The 22,228-nt window shown below is 48.2% G+C and overlaps 1 protein-coding gene and 1 pseudogene across 7 annotated transcripts in view; one reads left to right on the top strand and one right to left on the bottom strand.

Annotated features, from left to right (window-relative positions):
* WIZ (WIZ zinc finger) overlaps positions 1–22,228 on the bottom strand; it is a 778,954-nt gene that overhangs the window by 7,921 nt on the left and 748,805 nt on the right. The gene's annotated exons all lie outside the window — the stretch shown is intronic.
* LOC147748359 (proton-coupled zinc antiporter SLC30A2-like) lies at positions 1,509–7,868 on the top strand (annotated as a pseudogene).

Below are 22,228 nucleotides of genomic sequence, written 5' to 3'. Positions count from 1 at the left end.
AGTGCTGACAGAACTGATAGACCAGAGAAGGTAAACTTAAAAAGCGGGCTGTAGCATGACTTTCCAGCTCAGTCTCAGCTTTTTTTTTATTTAAACCAAAAAAAAGCATGGAATTGCATACTTGTAGGGGAATTCTGCACTTCAATTGAAAATTCTATGGTGTGCATTTAGGCACAACACACACTCCAAAGAGTACAGGCCAGCCTTTTAAAGATATTTAGCTGCATTCTTGTAAGTCTTGCTTGGTCAGGTAAGGCATTTCTGAATTCATCAGAGATGACCAGTAAGATATCACTTGCATTGTCCCACAAGGCATGCATGCAATGTCCAAGATTGCAGATTTATTCAGGGACTGCATTACCGCGCTTCGACTACGTCTAGAGGTGCAGGATGTAAAGTTTTAATATTTACCTTGCCTGCGGAAGCCCAAAGCATCATACTCTTTAAAGTTGGTTGCTTAGTCAGGAAGGTTGGAGCAGGCCTATTGGCCTTGCCACCGTCTGAGGGGGAAGCAAACAGTATAGACAAGGAAGAAAATAAGTTACTTAAATGTAACTGCAGTTATCCAGCATTGGTATCTTTAATAGATTCAAATGCGTGAATCTTCCCCTAAGTGGGAGTCCCACAGTACCATAGAAAAGCAGTATGTATCACTATTATAGGCTAAAATGGCAATGGATAAGTAGGTTTATTAGCCTATCCATGTCCTTTCTAAAAAAAGGACTCAACTTAGCCTATAACCAATCAGGTGACAGCACTTTCCAGAACTCCCCCAACAGAGGCAGCGTCCCTCAGATTTTTAAGTAAAAGTGGGAATAAGAAAATCCGGAGTCATAAGGGGAGCCTCTTAGGGGAGGAGGGTGGGTTCCATGTGAATCTATGAAAGATACCAATACTGGATAACTGCATTTACAGGTAAGTGACTTATTTTCTTAACCAGTATTGGATCTTTCATACATTTACATGCTTGAATCAGAATAGCAAGCAATGTAGAAGGAAATTCAAGTACCCTTAGGGCAGTTCGAATAGACTTAAAGCATACATAAATATAAACATATATGTGTGTGTGTGTATATATATATATATATATATATATATATATATATATATATATATATATATATGTATATATAAAAAACAAATGGCCCTAGTGGGCAGACTAATAAACATACATTCTGTAGTTACACCTGTAAAAATAATTCAAAGTATTCAAAGGTTAGATTAAACACATGTATTCATAACACACGGATATGTCATGCCTAGTCAGTAAATATCATGAATATAAGTTGTCACAAATTCAAACATTTGTCTTCAAGAACGTGCCCCGGGAGGAAGGGTAAGGTAAGCGTAACATTGTGCTAAAGTGAAGGTAAGTGGAAAAAGGGGGAGGGCAGAGAATATAAACATCAAAATCAAATTGAGAGTGCCAATCGGGCATATAACATGGCCAATCTGTTTAGAACACCATATTTCATGGGCACATAGGAGTCTTAATACTGTTGTCCACGATGGTGAAGAGGGTAAGTGGCTGTCGACGTTTCGACTCTGGGGGGTAAATGTAGATACTTGTGGTTCATACATTAGGTTCTTCATCAGGAAAACAGTATGAAAACTCCTATGTGCCCATGAAATTACTAAAAGCTCTAGGCAGTACCTAAAAAGGATATGTATGATCCCAGATGATATATTCAGAAAGTAGTCCGGTACACCTTGGGAGTGGGCATGGACTGGCATAGAAATTGTATTTATTGTTCTGTTAAAAGAGATCTTAAGTATTGTGTAAAGTTCTGCTGGATTCAGTTTCCACTCTTGATGGATGCCAAGGGCATCTGCTGAAGCATTGCTTATATCGGATACATGTCTGAGTATGAAAGATATTCTGTGGATTGTCAGCTGATGACGTTTCGAGAAAGTGTTGTTGATAAGAGTACATTGTTGTTTGTTAATAGAATGCAAACTGGCCATATTGCCTGCTCGGACTTGTATGGAACAGTGTCCCAATGTAGTAAGAAAAAAACATGCTGGGCGAGGAAGAATATGTTAAATTCCAAGTTGTTGATGTGTATAGATTTGTGCATTGCAAACAATCTGCGATGAATTTGTGAGTTTTTAAGATAGTCACCCCCGTACTTTAGAGAGATTCGAGACCACGAATAGTATTATCATACTTATGTTGATATTCAGGATGTCGAGCAATCTATTTGCGTTGATTGTTCTAGAAGCTAGTTTTGCATAGGGTGATCCTGAGGCACGCAAGAGGTACTGGATTGATTGTAAAGGATATCATGCCCAAATCGAGTTAAAACAAATGAAACAGACCCTCTTTTGGGGAAATTGGTTGCGAAATTTTGAACGTCTGCGAAGTAGAAATTTTTGTAGATCCTATCAATGTTTTGAAATAGTGACTTCCGACATTGAGAGAGGACTCGTGCTGTAGCATAATGTAAGTAGCGTTTGGTACTTCGGATGCCTTGAACTGCGTTGTAGCGAGGCATATGAGCTGCAGATTTGACACTATGCGTAGATGGCCACCTAGTGTTGGGCCCGGATGTTTGCAGTTTGTTTTGTTGTAGAAAAGTCTTTGGAAGTCACAAGATAGGTGACTCCCCCTTTGGATGATACTGCACATGGGCATCGGCATGGGAATCGGCTCCATCCCCAGATTGTTTTCCGCTTGTGCCTCTTTCCGCTCCAAAAAGACTATCCGGGACAGAAGAGCGAGGAGAACAATGGCTCAACCTTCAGCTTTGATACCGGACGACATCTGTGAAAAAGGCGTCACCCTTCCAGAACAACACTACGTCGACATCAATTCCGAGGCAGAAGACTCCGAAGTCTAGGACATCACTCCAGCACAGCGGGTCGTAAGTAAGACAGTGAACCCCCGACCCTTCCTCGACACACCCAAAGAAGGCCCCGGTCACGCCCTCGGGCTCGGGTGCACACCGACACTGCTTCTACTGCCCCACCTTCGGGCCCGGCTAAGAAGCTAATTAAGCCTTCAGGCGACTTGGGCTCGAGTCGGCCTTCGCACGGTGCCGGCGCACATTTACCGGCACCGAAATAGACAACTTCACTGGCTACGCCGACATCTAAACCATCGGCACCGAAACATACCACTACTCCTTCGGCACTGAAACCGAGGTCGGAACCAAGCAAACCAGCTTCGAATTCGAAAAAAATCCTCGGAACCGAAAAAACCATCGGAACCAAAAAATATACCGGAGCCGAAAAATTCCTCGGAACCGAAAAAAGCTTCGGAGCCGAAAAAGACTCCTGCTTCTCCATTTAAAGACATTGCCAAGAAACCAAAACAAACCGCTTTGGTGCCGAAACCTTCCTCCGCACCAAAAAAATCGGCCTCCTGCAGAGGACTTACTTTATCCAGACCCTGCTCAGAAGACTAGCTCAGGTGTCTCCAACAGGTCGATTCGAGAGCTACCATTAGCTCGCCGACCCCCTGGTAGTAGCTCGCCCGGCATCTAATAATTAAGCTATCGTTCTGCGCTGCAGCATGCATTTATTAGCCCTTCACTGTCTTTTTAGGTTTGTCATTAGCGTTTGCCCGCCCTCAACAAAACCAGCTGCTCAGATTGGCTGAACTGAGCTTAGCTGGGGCAGGCAGAGGAACATGACGGTCTTCCTGAAGTCCGGCACAACCCGGAATTGCGCCACCAGCCTTTTTCAGAGGGCACTGCGCTTTAAATGGATCTTTTGATCGTGGGCGGAGTGGAGTAGAAGATCGGTAAGTGAGCCCCTGGCCTAGTATCTGCGCTCCGCACTGGTGATGGTGAGCTAGTTCAGAAGAGTTAGTTACTTAATGCATTATGGCAGCTCACAATAGGTGTAGTTTTTTTAGAGCTCTCCTCTCCCCCTTCCTTGCTCTAACTCGCCTTCAACCCTTGCCATTCACGGAAAATACAGGTCCAGTTACCCCTTCCCTCCCCACGCCTGGAGCCCCTCACAGGAAGCTTGGGGTGCAGATGCTGGACAAAAGCTTAAAGTACTTTCCACAGTCGCCTACGTCCCTCGCCGTTCAGAGGGGGTCATCGGCTGCTCTCACCACTGCTCTCCGGACGAGTTTCTAAAGAGGTGAAAATCCCCGGAGCGGTACTTAAAAATTAGACTCCGAACGTGCACTGTATGGCTAGCTTAATTTGTAATTGTTTGTGTTGATAATGTCTGGGTTTTACAGTTAAATGTGGTAACAAAAAATATATATAGAACATCGGTTGAGTGGTGAGGATTCAGTTCATGCTACGCGTCAATCCCGATGAAAATACAGAGCATCTCCTCTGCATGACTGGGTGCTCCCTTTGCAGGCTCAGCGCTATCCAAAGATCCAGTCCCTAAAAGGCGCTTTCAGATCGAGTGGCCGTCTCTTGACCTCCAAAGTCTGCACCCTATAGCGAGGAGTCGGTCGATCAGCCCCAGGGAACCCCCCGGCACTGAGCACCTCTTTCTTCTTCTGAATTTAAACTGTCCCAGGGAGATCTCCTCTACTTCCAACGGCTGAGGGCTTTGCTCTCAGTTCTTGCCATCTGGGTGGTGACCGGAGTCCTGGTTTACTTGGCAGTGGAGCTGATGATCTCTGGTTTTGTGACTACGAGATAGAAGGAGGTGTTCAGAGAGGGGCTGGAAAGAAAGAGGGGGAATGGGGAGAAAGAGAGAGAGGGGGCAATGGGGAGAAAGAGAGAGAGGGGGGATGGGGAGAGACAGGAGCCGGAGAGAGACAGAGGGGTCGCTGGAGAGACAATGGTGCCAGGGAGAGACTGGGGCGCTGGAATGAGAGTGAGAGAGAAGGGCCGCTGGACTGAAAGACTGCGAGGAGCAAGAGAGAGGGGCTGGGGAGAGACAGTTGGGGCGGAGAGAGACAGTGAGGGGCAGACAAGAGGGGCTCGGGAGAGACGGAGGCGCAGAGATACCGTGAGAGGGGAGGAGAGAGAGGGGCTGGGGAGAGACAGAGGGTTCGACAAGAAGATTTTTGAGATGTCACCGACAGACTGAGGGCGTAGACCGGGAGAGTGGGGGGGGGCAAGGAAAGAGTGAGGGAGAGCCAGAGACGGTAAACAGGGCTCAGGACAGGAGCAAGGGCAGGATAGGGGCAGTGTAGGGTTAGAAAAGGGGCAGGGAGCATGGGCAAGGTGCAGAAACAGAATGCGTGTCCGGGAGCCAGGACAGAGTGCAGGGGTTGGGACAGGGAGCAGTGGCAGAAAGGCAGACATGTTTGGCAGAACAAGGGACAGGGGGGAGTGCAGCGATAGAGGACAGGGGTGGGCAGGGTGCAGGGATCTTAGCCATGGGTATGCAGTGAGTAGGGAGTGGGACAGAGGGAGGGTGCTGTGGCACAGAGCCGGACAGGCAGGGGGTACCGGAAGCATGGAGTCAGGGGAGGGCAGAGAGCAGAAATAGGGGACGATAGCATGGGCATGGAGCCGGGCAGGGAGAGGGCACCGGAAGCACGTGGTGAGAGTGGGCAGGGAATAATATACTGATCACCTCACCATTATGAACAGTTAACATCGTAATGGTGGGTTTTATCCTGCATCAGACCGGGCATGGTCATAGTCATGGCCCTACAGAAGGATCACAGGAACATTGGCACACACTTGGCAGCCCCTAAACCCCTTCCCTTAACTTCATATTAGTCACCCCTACGGTAGGCTCAAGGGCAGGGTGCATTGTAAGTGTAAGGTAGGACATGCTCTGATGTGTGTGGCATGTCCTAATAGTGAATTACAGCTAAATTCGTGTTTCACTATTGTAAGGCTACCTGTTCTCTTTAGGCCAGATGGGCTGCTGGAATTATTACACTCTATAATCCCAGCAGGCTCAGGGAACATGGTAGAAAATAATGTTTAGTATGCCTGAACTCAGAATAATAAAATACTTCTTTAAGTAAAGTTTATTTTAATATCCTGTGTTTGCAAATGCTACTTTTAGAAAGTTAGCATTTGCTTGCCTAACCATTTCAGCCCGCCTCTGCTGGCATGTGTATCTGACTGTCTGGGATGTGTGAGTGACAGGGCTGGGGGATGACAGGTGGTGAATGCAAGGATTACACCTTAGTGGGAGGTAGGAGTGCCCCTGGACTCTTAATCAGGCTGTGCTCTGCCACCACAAAGCTGCCGTGAGATCTGCCTGGTAACCCTCCTGAGGAAAAGCTGAGTGCGCTCTGAAGGAATCACTGCGCCCTTCGAGAGGCCCTTGGCACCCCCGTCCCGTCGAGCCCCGCATCTGCTTCCTGGCAGACCCCAGATAACATCGCCAGGACCAGCCTCGCTGGCCCCAGCACCGTGCCTGTCGCCTGCCTAACTGCGGACTGCACCGCAAGACCGGACTCTGCCTTTTGCCCGCCTGCTCCTAAAGGAGAAAGTGCCTTGAAGCCCCAGCCGCCGCCGTTCGTGTGCAGCAGCGGGGTGGGGAGAGAAGGAGCACTCCCTGTGCTTGCCAAGGCTTGTTTGTGCCTCACTCTGCTGCCCGGGGCGCCGCCCCCTCTTTCCAGGACCCGAGGCGCTGTGCCCTGCTGACCCAACCCGCGCCGCAATGTCGACCTCCTGACCCGAGCCGAGCCGTCGCTCTCATCAGCCAAGGAAGGAAGACATCGCAACGCGGGATTGCCAGCCGACCCCTGCATTGCTGCCTCGATCCCTTTAAAGATCTTCAAAGGTACTGTGCCCCAGCTGCGGTGCTAGCGTCCTGCCTTCAAAGCTCGCACCGCTCTGTGTCCCTCTGTGTCCCCGGGAGCCCCGCAGTGTGTGAACTAGAGCCGCGGTACGAGCCGCCACTCCAGCGAGGCTCGCACCGTTCTGTGACCTTCTGTGCCCCCGGGAGCCTCGCAGCTGCAACCTGCACCGCGGTACGAGCCGCCCCCTCCAGCGAGGCTCGCACCGTTCTTGGCCCCCGAGGCCCCTCCTGGCCCTCCCCGTGGCCGGCGCCCCTCCGCATAGAGTCGCGCACAGCAGTGCGACTCGCACCTGAAGTTAGACCCGACCGTGCCTTACGCTTCTCACGCGAGAAGCGTGAGCTTTGGCAGGCCGGGCCCGATTCACTCGTGGAGGCGGTGGGAAGCGCTAGGAAGCACTGTACTTTGTAGAAACTGGGCAGAAGGCCCCAAAGATGACATTTTAGAGACTTTAAGAAGCTGAACAAGAACTGTGGCAACCTGAAACAAGTAACCGGAACAATTTTTTGTACAAAGACCGTATTTACAAGCCTGCTTTAAATATATATAAAGAAGATATTTTTACAGAAATACAGTCTAGTGTCATTGTGTGGGGGTTGATGATTATTGGGTGTGATACTGCAAATGTTTAACCCTATGTACTCCAGAGTTTAGCCTAGGCTGCTTGCGCCACACTACCTAGAGGGTGAGCAGGGGTTATTTCTGGGAGTAATCCTTTGCCCTGACTTAGAGGAGAGGGTCCCTGCTTGTCGCAAGTACATACCTGCGCCAACCAGAGACCCCCAATTCTAACAAAGCCAGAGTATAAAATTGTGGATCCCATCTGTACGTTCCTCGTCTTCTCCATCCTGGTCTGGGGTCACACTATTCTAGCCATACTGAGGGATGTGCTGCTTGTACTGATGGAAGGGACTGAAGGGGCGTAGAGTAGACTTCAGTGCTGTGAAGGAATCTCTGCTGCGCATCCAGAGACTGAAGGCGCTGCACAGCCAGCATATCTGGGCACTAACTGTGTCGCAGCCAGTGCCATTGGTGCACATTGCGATCAATGAAGATGCTGATTCCCAGGTATTGCTCATAGAAGCCAGCACCCAGTTACAGAACAAATTTAACTTCCACACCACGACAATCCAGATTCCACATTGATAACTACTCTGAGGATATGAGAGACCCCTCTGACTGAAGACTCCCTGTTCGCCCTTAGCAAAGAGGCTCGCTTGATGGACCTGTGCAACACAGCTGTGTGTGGGAACAAGTCAGATAGAGGTGCAGGAGACCTTTTGACAAAAAAAGGTTGTTGTTACACTGATGCTAGCTTTCTGACTCCTGCCTTCACTTAAATATAACATCCAATAGTTGTCACCAACCTCCCCTGCCATGCCCCATTTAAGCTTCTACCTCTCAAGCTGGTCCATTCTGAGCCTGTGCTGACTGAACCAGAGGTGGGCTGGACCACATGTGCCTTCCCAGTTCTGGCCTCTGTGCGCTCTTCAGGGACACAGGCAGCTCTGGCTTCCCAGTTCTGGCCTTTCCACAGTGAGGCCTTGACTGTTCCATGGTGTCATGTGGCCACTCAGGATGTTATGTATGGTTTTTTGTGGTCTGTTTGTGACGATTTTATTGGTTAGTGGCCTGTGCCAATGCTTGTCTGTGGGTTTTTGGCTATTTGTGTGCCGATTTTATTGCCTGTTGGGCTGCTTTTTATTGTAAATTTTTCTGATAGTACCAAACATTGCCTGCTGCAAGCACAAATAGCCAAGTAGTCTTCCATACCTTGAAAAACAACGTCCTACAACATGTCTAAGTTTTACTTATTTTGCAAATGTGGCCCACTTCTTTTAGCTATTTGATTTGCCTCCCCTATATTTAATAACGTAACAGGTCTAGTTGCAAAGTACACGATTACCCAAAGGTGTCCTGGGGCTGAATAGCAGATGTTTATTGTTACTCAACTCAAGGCTATTCATTATATCGACCTCAAATGGATGAAAGGATGAGTGGACCTGCTGGGATTTAAACCTGTCGCCATGAGGTCGAGCACAGGCCCCTGCAGTGGCTGCTTTAGTGCTGTGAGCCATCGGGACCCATCTTATGGGGCTGCTTTTAATTTGGTGCCAAAGCCTCTTTTCAGTCCCATTCCGACAAGCGTCTGCCTCCGCTTGCACGGCTTGTGGTTTTGTTGTGTCACTGTTGTGGCTTGTGCTTTAGCTTTTTGTCTCACTATGCTGCAGAAGGCAGTGCACATGTAAAAAAGTAGTTTCTTTCAGTGTTATTATGTGTAAACCACAGTATGGGGCCCATGGGCTCTGAAGAAATAGGCTTAACGTCAATTAAACTGGGCTGGGGAGGTCGTTCGGAAAAATGCGCGAGTTGCTTGGGGTTTAGTAGCTCACGACGATTTTCACAGACACCTGCTCTAGCTAAAGATCCACTCACTGGACAGCTAATTTTGGCTTAAAAAAAGCGACCACTGGACACATCAGCTCCGCATTCAAAGAAAAAGGACATGGCTACCTCTCCTTTAAGACTGCCTTCCCCTTCTCTTTCACCTGTACCATCACCACATCCTCCCATACCACAACACTTCCCAGCATCCTCTATCATACCAGACGATGACAACAGGGATGATAGCTCTGACAATATGGGGGTAACATACCTGATCCAGCTGCTCCTACAGGATCACATGACCCGTGGGATGATTATAACACCCCAGATGTCCCATATGTCCCTCAGGAGGACATATACCCCTCAAGGCCTTCCCCACTAGAAGACACTATGGGTTTCAATCAATTAATTCAAAAAGCTGCGCAATATCATGGGGTAGACATGCATACAGACCCTGTAGATGAAGACTTCCTAATGGATACCTTTGATAATGCACAAAGGTCCTCATCCATTTTACCAATGCTTAAATGAGTGATTAAGTATGCTCCTGAAGTCTTCAAGGACCCAGTCAGAACTCGGGTCATTAACCCTCGTATAGAGAAAAAATATAAAGCTGCCTCCTCAGACCCAGCATACATTAAAGGCCCAGTACCACTAGACTCACTTGTAGTTTCCAATGCACGCAAGAGAGCAAACTCACAAACATCAGGTGAAGCTCCACCACCAGATAAAGAGTCTAAGCTACTTGACGCATCAGGGAAAAGAACGGCGTCTCAAGCAGCAAACATGTGGCGTATCGCCAATACACAGGCATTATTAGCTAGATACGACAGGGTACATTATGACAAATTAGAATCATTAATGAGGCACCTCCCTGATAAGTACAAGGATAGAGCAAATGAGCTTATCCAAGAGGGGAAAAATATAACAAACACCTCTATTCGATGTGCACTTGATGCAGCAGATACTGCCTCTAGGGCAGTTAACACCAACGTTTTATTACGTAGACATGCCTGGCTACGCATATCAGTTTTGAGATATCTGGGAAGGAGTGGAACTGGCAGAAAGGTGTACACGAGGCCAGAGCTTTACTGAAAACTAAAAGCATCTGCAAGAGAGCTACCTTGGAAACACAGGCACGCAAAACTTCAGATTTTGAACGTTCTTGGAGGGCAAATCGAAATAACCAAGTAACTCTACTCTTGGAAGAGACCTTGCACCACCTCCAAATGGAGATGCCATTTGTGATGTGCTAAGCATTGACAGCTGACTTTGTCCGCTCTGTTGTTCAGAAAGTTTGCCAGGTGTTTAACCAGTAGGGACATGCCCTGGTGTCACCTCCATGTCCAGAGGCACAAAGCCTCTTGCCAGAGGGTCCACGACCCTACTGTTGCAATATAACATGGTGGTGGTGTTGCCCATTAACACCTGTACTAGCCTTCCCCTGATTGAAGGAAGAAAGGCTTCCAAGCAAGCAGATCACCTGAAGCTCCAACAGATAGATATGGAGCCAGGATTCCACCGGAGACTCGAGTCCTCTGATCTCTACTGCTCCCAGATGACCACCACAGCCTAGGAGTGATGCATCTGTCACTAGTCAGCTCTGGTTGGAGAGGGAAGGGACAGGCGTCTGCCACTGACCCAATCGCAATATGCCAGCCACCACTGTAGGTCTGTATCTAATTAAGATAATACTGGAACAGACCAGGGTAGCTGGGGAGGCGGGTGGGCGTGTGTAACTCTGCAATTCTACATGCCAAGAACAAATGCATACTGGTAAGTAGCATTTTCAGTTCGAGGCATATGAGCTGCAGATTACACACTGTGCATAGATTGTACAGCAGTACCCACTCTTAGCGGCGACCACCCCGATCTGTTGCAGTAGTTGGAAATAATGTTTTGAGAACAGCTTGGCCCACATTAGCTTGTTTGGTTTGCACATCTACACAATAGTGTTTTGTGAATGTGTGCGGTGTAGACCATGTAGCTGCTCTGCAGAGGTCATCTAGGGGAATGTTCCCTAAAAATGCCATTGAAGCCCCTATTTTTCTTGTAGAGTGGGCTTTAGGAGGAACAGATAACGTTTGTTTAGCTTTTGGGTAACAAATCTGTATGCATTTGCCAATCCATCTAGCTATCGCAGTTTTTGAAATGGGATTACCTTTGTGTGGTGGTGAGAAAGACACAAAAAATTGTTTTGTCTTACAAAAGGGTTGTGTTCTCTCAATATAGTATAGCAATGCACTTTTGACATCTAGGGTATGAAGAGCTCTTTCCTCTACTGTCTGTGGCTGCGAGAAGAAAACGTTAAGTTCCACAGACTGGTTGAGGTGGAAGGGAGAAATGACTTTGGGCAGGAATTTTGGATTAGTGCGTAGAACGACCTTATTATGATGCATTAGCAAGAAGGGTTCTTGAATGGTTAGGGCTTGTAGTTCACTAACTCTCCGCAGAGAAGTAATAGCTACTAGGAACGCAACCTTCCATGTTAAAAATTGTAGTTCACATTTATGTAATGGTTCGAAGGGAGGACCCATTAGCCGTGTGAGAACAATGTTTAAATTACACACAGGTAAAGGTGGTACTCTGGGAGGAATTATTCTCTTAAGGCCTTCCATAAAGGCTTTAGTAGCAGGCACTCTGAACAGAGATACATGCGGTCTGATTTGCAGATATGCTGCTATTGCAGCCAGATGCAGTCTAATAGACGTGTAGGCTAAGTTACATCTTTGGAGATGCAGTAAGTATCCTATGATGTGTTGAATAGACACGTCTAGGGGATTAATATGGTTGTTGTGACAATATATTACAAAGCGTTTCCACTTAGCTGCATAACATGCTCTAGTGGTTGGATGTCTAGCTTCTTGTATGAGATTCATACAGTCTGTAGGAAGGTTAAGATATACAAATTCTAGGATTTCAGGAACCAGATAGCAAGGTTGAGCTGAGCTGGGTCTGGGTGCCTGATCTCTCCACGGTTCTGTGTTAAAAGGTGTGGAGACAGGTATAATTTTTGGTGCAGTACTACAGACAGTTGTAGCAGTGTGGTGTACCACGGCTGTCTGGCCCACGTTGGAGCAACTAGGATGAGGATTAGAGAATGCTGCTGTAGTTTGCGTACTACTAGTGGCATGAGTGGAAGAGGTGGAAAAGCGTACGCAAATTTGTTTGACCAGTTCACCCATATCACATTGGCTTTGGACAGTGGGTGTGGATATCTGGTGGCGAAGCTTGGGCATTTGGCGTTTTCGTGGGTGGCAAAGAGGGAGGTCTTTCTGAGGTTGTCCCCACATCTGAAAGAATGGTGAAGAACTTGCATATGAAGTTCCCACTCATTGGTCTGTTGTGTCTGACGACTTAACAGATCCGCTATGGTATTTTGTACTCCTGGAACATGCTGGGCTAGAAGGAATATGTTTTGAGGTATAGCCCACCGCCATATGTCCTGTGCTAGTTGAGAGTTGCAGGGAGTGTGCTCCGACCTGTCTCTGTATGTAATACATGGCTGTTATGTTGTCCGTGTGGACTAACACAGCTTTGTTTGATACTTGGTTTTAGTGCTAGGAATATAGCTAGTAACTCCAGATGGATTGATGTGGAGTAGCTTTTGTTGCGGTGTCCACCTGCCTTGCATGGTGTGTTACAGAAGGTGGGCCCCCAGCCGGAGAGCGATGCGTCCGCTGTCAAGATTATCTGAGGAACTGGCTCTAGGAAAGGTCGTCCCTTGGAAAGGTTTTTGGTATTCCACCACTGCAGAGAGCGAGGAGTCCGACCGTCTAACACTAGGTCTGTTAATTGACCCTGAGCCTGCTTCCATTGACGTGATAGACACTCTTGTAGAGGACGCATTTGAAGTCTTGCATGGGGCACTAAGAAAATGCAAGAGGCCATCATCCCTATGAGTTGCATGAACACTCGTGCTTGAAGGGAGTGTTGTGGCTGAAACTTTGTGAGAAGAGTTTGCATGCTGGCTATCCTTACTGGAATGGGATAAGCTAGCGCTGTTGAGGTGTTTATTGTAGCACCGAGGTACTGTTGTACTTTGGATGGTTGAAGATGAGACTTGGTGTGGTTTATTGTGAACCCCAAGTTGTGGAGCAGTCGATCGTGGCGTGAGTGTGTTCCACACACTGGTTGTATGAGCTGGCTTTTATGAGCCAGTCGTTGAGGTACGGGAAGACATGGATGTGCTGTCTTCGTAAATGTGATGCCACTACTGATAGGCACTTGGTGAATACTCTTGGTACTGTTGTGACTCCGAATTGGAGTACTTTGAATTGATAGTGCTGCCCGTCTATTACAAATTGGAGATACTTCCTGTGAGCCTTGTGAATGGGAAAGTGGAAGTATGCATCCTTGAGATCTAGAGTAGCAAGGAAGTAGTTTTGTACCAGGAGAGGAAGGACTTGTTGGAGTGTGACCATGTGAAAATGGTCTGACTGTATGTATATGTTTAGCGGTCTGAGGACTAGAATAGGCCTTAGTGAGCCGTCCTTTGGGATGAGAAAATATAGAGAGTAAACCCCTTTGTTTTGTTGGTGCAGAGGAACTGGTTCTATTACACTTTTTTTCTAGCAGAGATAATACTTCTTGCTTTAACAGCGATTGATGTTCTTGTGACATTGGACGCTGTTTGGGTGGTATGTTGGGGGGGGGGGGGGGGGGGGGGGTAGATGCTAGTTCTAGACAGTAACCTGACTGAATAATTTGTCGCACCCACCTGTCTGATGTGATGTTGGTCCAGGCAGGAAGGAATTGCTGCAGTCTTCCACCCACAGTAGTGGAATGTTGGGGGGAAGGGGAGGAGAGTCAGTGGGTAGGGGTGGAGGCAGAGCGGGAGTTGTTGGCTTTGCCTCTGCCTTTGTTGTGGTTACCCCTGTAACCCCTTCTCTCTGGTAGCCCTTAGTGTATGTGGATTGGCTTGGGGTTTTGTAGGAAGTGGAGGGGCTTTCGGAGGAGTAACCGCTTGTGTTGCCTCTATATGATGAGCGACGAAAAGAACGTCTGGGAGCTTGCTGCTGCAAGGCTCCCATAGATTTTGCTGTGTCGGTGTCTTTTTTTCATTTTCTCTAAAGACACATCAACATTAGGGCCAAATAAATGGGTCATCAAATGGCTGATTGAGGATGGAATTTTGTACCTCAGGTTTAAACCTGAAATACATAGCCAGGCATGTCTCCACATAAGGGTACTGGCATTGATTGCCCTTGAGGTAGTATCTGCAGCATCTAGGGCACAACAAATGGAAGTATTAGTAATATGTTTACCTTCTTGTATGAGTATATTGGCCCTATTTTTATATTTGTCTGGTAGATGCTGCATTATGGACTCCAGTTAATCATAATGTGCCCTGTCATATTTTGCCAACTAAGCTTGGGTATCGGCAATGCACCAAATGTTAGCTGCCTGTGACGCTGTTAGTTTACCGGAGGCGTCAAGGAGCTTAGAGTCTTTATCTGGTGGGGAGGCCTCACATGATGTTTGTGAATTAGCACGTTTATGTGCATTAGACACTACTAAAGAATCTAGTGGTGCTGGACCTCTAATGTAAACTGGGTCTGTAGGGGCAGCTTTATATTTTTTCTCAATGCGAGGGTTGAGGACCCGAGCCCTAACAGGATCTTTAGAAAGGAATATGCTACTTACCAGTATGCATCGGTTCTTGGCATGTAGGGCTGCTGACATTCATATCTGTGCATAGATCGCTGCCTAGTGTTGGGTCCGGATGATTGCACATTGTTGTCCTGGAAGAGTCTTAGAAGTATCACGAGATAGGTGACTCCTCCCCTGGACTACAGTGCGCATGGGCATCCTCTCCATCTTCAGATTGTTTTCCGCCATTGTGGCAGAGATGGAGTGTAGTACAATAAGTGATGACCATGCCTGAGAATGATTCTGAGTGCTGCAGCTGCGACAGGCAACTGGGAGGAGGGCGGGCGATATGAATGTCAGCAGCCCTACATGCCAAGAACAGATGCATACTGGTAAGTAGCATATTCCGTTCGAGGCATGTGGGCTGCTGAATTCATATCTGTGCATAGAATAAATAGCAGTTACCTCCTTAGCGGTGGTTGCCCGTGCCAGCTGCAGCAGTCTGAAAAAGAGTTTTGAGAACAGCCTGTCCTACAGCAGCTTGCTGTTTGGAGTGTACATCTACGCAGTAGTGTTTGGTAAATGTATGTATGGTGGTCCATGTGGCTGCTCTACATATATCCTCTAGAGCAGAGGTCTTCAAACTTTTTGATGCCGAGACCCCCTTGTAAAACCTTTTTAGGGGTAAGGACCCCCTTCCGACAAAAGTTTTTAGAAACTGGTACTCCTCATCATCATCTTTTGACAACCATAAATGCGCCCGTTAGGCCTCATCACATCCATCCATCATTCATTCACCCACACTTTCACACATCCATCCATCCTTTCATCCTTCCATCCATCCTTCATCCATCCATTCACACTTTCATCTTTCCATCCATACATCCATCCTTTACCCCTCCACCCTTCCATCCATCCACCCACCTTTTCACACATCCATCCACCATTCATCCATGCAACCTTTTATCCATCCATCATTCATCCATGCAACCTTTTATCCATCCATCCATCCATCCATCCACCCTTTCATCCTCCCATCCATACATCCATCCTTCATCCTCCCATCCATACTCCATCCTCATCCATCCACCCACCCTTTCATCCATCCATCCACCCATCATTCATCCATCCATCCACCCATCATTCATCCCCCACCTTTTCACACATCCACCCATGCATCATTCATCCACCCATGCATCATTCATCCATCCATGCAACCTTTTATCCATCCATGCAACCTTTTATCCATCCATGCAACCTTTTATCCATCCATGCAACCTTTTATCCATCCATACATCCATCCTTCATCCGTCCACCTTTTCATCCTTCCATCCATCCACCCTTTCATCCATCCATCCTTCATCCGTTCACCCTTTCATCCTTACATCCATACATCTATCCTTCATCCATCTATCCTTCACCCATCCACCCTTCACCCATCCACCCTTCACCCATCCACCTTCCATCCTTACTTCCATAAATCCATCCTTCATCCACCCAACCCTTCATCCTTCCATCCATACATCCATCCTTTACCCATCCACCCTTCCATCAATCCACCTATCATTCATCCACCCACCTTTTCACACATCCATACATGTATCATTCATTCAACCTTTTATCCATCCATACATCCATCCACCCTTTTATCCATCCACCCATCCATCATTCATCCCCGCACCTTTTCACACATTCATCCATGCATCATTCATCCATGCAACCTTTTATCCATCCATACATCCATCTACCCTTTCATCCTTCCATCCATCCATCCTTTATCCGTCCATCCTTGCATCCATCCATCCACCCATCATTCATCCCCCCACCTTTTCACACATCCATCATTCGTCCATGCAACCTTTTATCCATCCATATATCCATCCACCCTTCCATCCACCCTTTCATCCATCCATTCATCCTTCATCAGTCCACCCTTTCATCCTTCCATCCATCCACCCTTTCATCCATCCATTCATCCTTCATCCGTCCACCCTTTCATCCTTACATCTATCCTTCATCCATCTATCCTTCACCCATCCACCCTTTCATCCTTCCATCCATACATCCATCCTTCATCCATACACCCTTTCATCCATCCATTCACCCATCATTCATCCACCCATCTTTTCACACATCCATCCATCCATTATTCATCCATGCAACCGTTTATCCATCCATACAACCTTTTATCCATCCATACATCCTTCATCCATCTACCCTTTCATCCATCCATCCACCCTTTCATCCATCCATTCACCCATCATTCATCCACCCATCTTTTCACACATCCATCCATCCATCCATCATTCATCCATGCAACCTTTTATCCATCCATACAACCTTTTATCCATCCATACATCCTTCATCCATCTACCCTTTCATCCTTCCATCCATCCACCCTTTCTTCCATCCTTTCATCCAACCATCCACCCTTCCATCCACCCTTTCATCCATCCACCCTTTCATCCTTCCATCCACCCTTTCATCCATCCATCATTCATCCACCCACTTTTTCACACATCCTTCATCCTTACATCCATCCATCCACCCATCTGTGCCTCTCTCGGGGGGGGGGGGGGGGGGGGGGGGGGGGGTCAGTATCTCTCTGCTCTTCTTCCTTCTTTCCCGATCATGGGAGGGCATCTCTGTGCCTCCCTGCTGGGGTCGGGGGACGTGTCATTGGACTCACAGCTCCAGGCGCGCAATATGCATTGACCTCAAAGGGCTACACTACAGCCTGCTCCCCCAGCCCCCCTCCGCCCCCCCCCTCTCCTCCTCCCCCAGAAACGGCTTCAGGGACACACACACACAGCCACACCCGAGTACTTGACAGGTCTTTAGAAGAGCTTTTACATGTTAATGAGGCTTTGATGTTTTTCACACCTCGGTGAGGCCTTCGATCAGCCGCCAGGAACTGTGTGCTCTGGCAGAATCGGCGACCCCCTTCCAAGGACTCCACGACCCCCCTGGGGGTCGCGCCCTACAGATTGAAGACCTCTGCTCTAGAGGAATGTTACCCAGGAAAGCCGTGGATGCCCCGAGCTTGCGTGTGGAATGCGCTCGCGGGGGAACGGTTAACGTGTGTTTAGCCTTTTGATAACATATCTGTATGCACTTAACAATCCATCTGGCTTTACCCGATTTGGAAATGGGGTTGCCTTTGTGTTGTGGGGAGAAGGCAATAAACAGTTGCTTAGTTTTCCTGAAATCCTTTGGCCTGTCAACGTAATACAGGAGAGCTCTTTTAACATCTAAAGTGTGCAGTGCTCGTTCTGCCACTGAATCGGGATTTGGGAAGAAAACGGGTAGCTCTATGGTTTGGTTAATGTGGAACTGCAACACAACCTTAGGCATGAAGGTAGGGTTGGTACGCAGCAGTACCCTATTAGCATAAACCTGCATGAAAGGCTCTTGAATAGTTAGTGCTTGAAGCTCACTAACTTCTTAGCGATGTGATTACTACCAAAAAGGCCACTTTCCATGTCAGAAACTGTATCTCACAAGAGTGAAGAGGTTCAAAGGGTGGTCCCATTAATCTGGTGAGAACCTCGTTCAGATTCCAGACAGGTGAAGGAGGGTGTCTGGGAGGAATCACTCTTGAGTCCCTCCATAAAAAGCTTTAATGGCGGGCACCCTGAAAAGAGAAAGATGCTGTCTGTTTTGAAGATAAGCTGCCATTGCAGCCAAATGTATTCTGATGGAACTATATGCCAGATTGCATCTGTATAGATGCAGCAAATAACAGATAATGTTTTGCGTGGACGCATCCAGCGGATTTATGTCATTATTGGAACAGTAAATGACAAATCGCTTCCATTTGGCCGCATAGCATGCCCTGGTAGTAGGTCTTCAGGGGGTAAGTTGAGGTAGCCAAACTATGACCTCAGGAGCCATATTGCAAGACTCTACTGTCGTGGATCTGGGTGCTGAATGTCTCCATGGCTCTGAGTGAGGAGACTGGGAGTGAGGCGCAGTCGTTGGTGAGGCACCACTGAAAGTTCTAGGAACGTGGTGTACGTCGCCTGCTTTGCCCACGTTGAGCAACCAGGATGAGCGTCATGGAGTGTTGTCGCAGTTTGCATGCCACTAGCGGGATGAGCGGTGCTGGAGGAAAAGCGTACGCAAATCTGCCTGACCAGTTCATCCATATTGCATTGCCCTGAGACTGCTGGTGTGGGAACCTGGCGGCGAAGGTTTTGCGTTTTCCTTTGTGGCGAATAGGTCTATTTCTGGATGACCCCACTGCTGGAAATATGGTTGGAGCACCGAGGGGTGTATCTCCCACTCGTGCATCTGATGGCTGTGCCTGCTCAGCAGGTCCGCCATCTGGTTGTCCTTGCCTGGGAGATGTTCCGCCATGAGGAGCATGTTCCTCTGAATGGCCCACTTCCACATGCTCTGGGCTAGATAAGACAATTGTGGAGAGTGTGTGCCTCCCTGCTTCTGGATGTAATACATGGCAGTCATGTTGTCCGTCCGGATCAGCACGACTTTGTTGCACAAATGCAGCTTGAATGCCTTCATTGCCATGAAGATTGCCATCAGCTCCAACAGGTTGATATGCATCTTTTGCTGCTGCATCGTCCATAGTCCCTGCACGGTATAATGGAGGACATGCGCTCCCCAGCCCTGGAGAGATGCGTCCGTTGTCAGCACTATTTGTGGGACAGGCTCTTGGAACGGTCGTCCCCTGCAAAGGTTTTGTGTGTTCCACCAATGCAGAGAGTTGTATGCACGACCGGTCACCAACACTAGGTCTTTTAGATGTCCATGAGCCTGGTTCCACTGTCGTGCTAAGCACTCTTGAAGGGGACGCATGTGTAGCCTCGCGTGTGGGACTATGAAGATGCAGGAGGCCCTCATACCTATCAGCTGCATAAATACCTGCGCTGGTAGTGAGTGCTGGGGCCTGAACTTCTGAATCAGCAATTGCATGCTCTGGCAGAGTTCGGCTGCGCGGTTGCTGTCAGGGTGTTTATTGTCGCACCTAGGTACTGTTGCACATGTGCGGGTTGGAGGTGTGATTTTGGGTAATTTAGCGAAAATCCTAGACTGTGTAGGAGGTGAATTGTGCAGGACATGTGGCTGGCACACTGCTGGGCTGACTTGGCTTGGACAAGCCGGTCGTCCAGATAAGAATAGACATGGATGTGTTGTCTCCGAAGGTGCGCAGCCACTGTCGTCAAGCACTTGGTGAACACCCTGGGGGTAGTAGTGACCCCGAAAGGCAGGACCTTGAACTGGTAATGCTGGTTGTTTATGGTGAACCTGAGATATTTCCTGTGTCCTGGGTGAATGGGGATGTGGAAATATGCGTCCTTTAAGTCTAGGGTTGCTAGGAAGTCCCCCTGACTGAGCAACGGTAGAACCTGCTGCAAAGTTAGCATGTGAAAATTTTCTGACAAGATGTACTGGTTCAGGGGTCTGAGGTCTAGAATGGGCCGGAGAGACCCGTACTTTTTTGGGATTAAGAAGTACAGTGAGTACACCCCTGTGCCCTAAGTGCATGTGCTCTGCGGACATAGGACGGTGCATTGGGGGTATGTTGGGTGGAGTGGAGGTCAGTTCTAGACAATAGCCGTATTGTATAAGTTGTCTCACCCACCTGTCTGTGGTAATGCCTTCCCAGACTGGCAGGAACTGCTGAAGTCTTCCCCCGACTGTGTTATATGGTCCGGGGGCAGTGACAAGGCGTCACTGTTTATTGGTGGCGGAGGATCTGGCATTATTATTTCCACGTCCTCTGCCCTTGGTGCTGTTCCCACGATATCCACCCCTGTTGTTCTTGACATAGGTGGCCTGCGTGCTCCCTTTGTTGTATTTGGCTTGCTGTGATGCTTGACCTCTAGAGGCTCCCCTGTTACCGGAGCGACGAAAGGAACCGCCCCTGAACTGTTGACTGCAGAGCCCCCATGGATTTTGCTGTCTGTGTCTTTTTTAATCTTTTCAAGGGTCGTGTCCACATCAGGACCAAAAAGAAAGTCCGGGTTAACCAGCTGATTGAGCAGAGTTGTTTGTATCTCTGGTTTAAAACCAGAGACGCGGAGTCAGGCATGGCGTCTTAGCATCACACTAGTGTTGATGGCCCTAGCTGCTGTGTCTGCTGCATCGAGTGTACACTTGATTGATGCATTGGAAATTAACTTCCCCTCCTGTATCAGCATTTCTGCTCCCTCTTTATAAGCATCAGGCAGGTGTTGTAGTAGCTGCTCTAACGTGTCGTAGTGAGCCCTATCATATCTGGCTAATAGGGCCTGTGTATTTGAGATCCTTCAAAAAATTAGCCACTTGAGCCGCTACACGTTTGCCAGAAGCTTCCAAGATTTTGGATTCTTTGTCCGGAGGAGAAGCATCACCACTTGTTTGAGAGTTTGCTCTCTTGCGAGCATTAGCCACCACTAAGGAGTCCAATGGGAGTTGGACCCTGATATACGTAGGGTCCACAGGCGCAGGCCGGTATTTCCTCTCAATCCTTGGGTTTACAACCCTTGCCCTTCTGGTCTCCTTGAAAATGTCAGTAGCATGTTTAAGGACACCCTTTAGCATAGGTAATGTCTTTACCGATCTTTCTGAAGTTGAAAAGGTATCAAACAGAAAGTCTTCCTCCACTGGGTCAGCGTGCATTGCCACGTCATGGTTATTGGCTGCCCTTTCAATCAATGCGTTGAACGCTGCCGTATCTTCAGTAGGCGAGGTTTTGACAGTGTAGGACTGAGTGTCAGGTGTGGTTTGAGGCTCATCAGGGTCAATCCAGGGTTCCTCCTGATCTGTGTCAGCGGGATAAGAAAATTCATCCTCATTGTATCCCTCCCCGCATCCTCATTGATGCGTGTGGGAGAATAGGCATAGTCTTGGGCATAAGACTCCACAGGTTCAAAAAGAAAAGGTGAGGTGGCAGAATCCCTTTTCCTTTTGAGAGGGATTTTGTATGACTCTAAGGGGTGTTCTGGAGCGATCTTCCTTTTGTGGATGGTGAGCCTGCCAGAATCTGAGTCGATGAACAGCTTTGACTGATTGTCATAGGAGGGTGCCTGGAACACTACATCCTCCTGAATGGACGGAGACCTTGAAACTACAGACGCCTTTTTGGACGTGTCGGTGCTTTTCTGTGACTCGAACGCTTTGGGTCGAGCGGTCGGGGGTAGTCCGAATTTAAGTGGTGGCGCAAGCATTGGAGACGAACCAACCTTTTTTTGGGGGTGGCACTGTCTTCGATCCGACCGACTTAGTCTGATCAGTAGCTGGCTTGCGGCCTTGCGTCGACTCGAGCTCCTGGTGCGCAGCTGGTACGCTTTTTGGCTTCGACGCGACATGCTCTTTCGGGTCGGGTTTGCTTTTCGACTCGAAGGCCTTGCTCAACAGTGGCTTGGAGGCTGTAAGCTTTGGATCGACAGTCTTTTTAGCCTTGAGTCCTTTGCCAGTGTCGCCATGTTTGGACGTCTACGTCGTCAATGAGACATGCTTGACTGCAGGGACAGGCTTCGGCGCCCAGCTCTTCGGGTCGACGCCCCCATGTGACCCCGAAGGATCGATGACACTTAGATTTCATCGGAGCCGACGAATCCG

The sequence above is a fragment of the Lissotriton vulgaris genome, chromosome 1_1, assembly GCF_964263255.1.
Source record: "Lissotriton vulgaris chromosome 1_1, aLisVul1.2, whole genome shotgun sequence".
Classification (NCBI taxonomy): Eukaryota; Metazoa; Chordata; class Amphibia; order Caudata; family Salamandridae; genus Lissotriton; species Lissotriton vulgaris.
The sequence above is the reverse complement of the archived record's forward strand: the minus strand, read 5'-3'. Positions and strand labels throughout refer to the sequence as shown.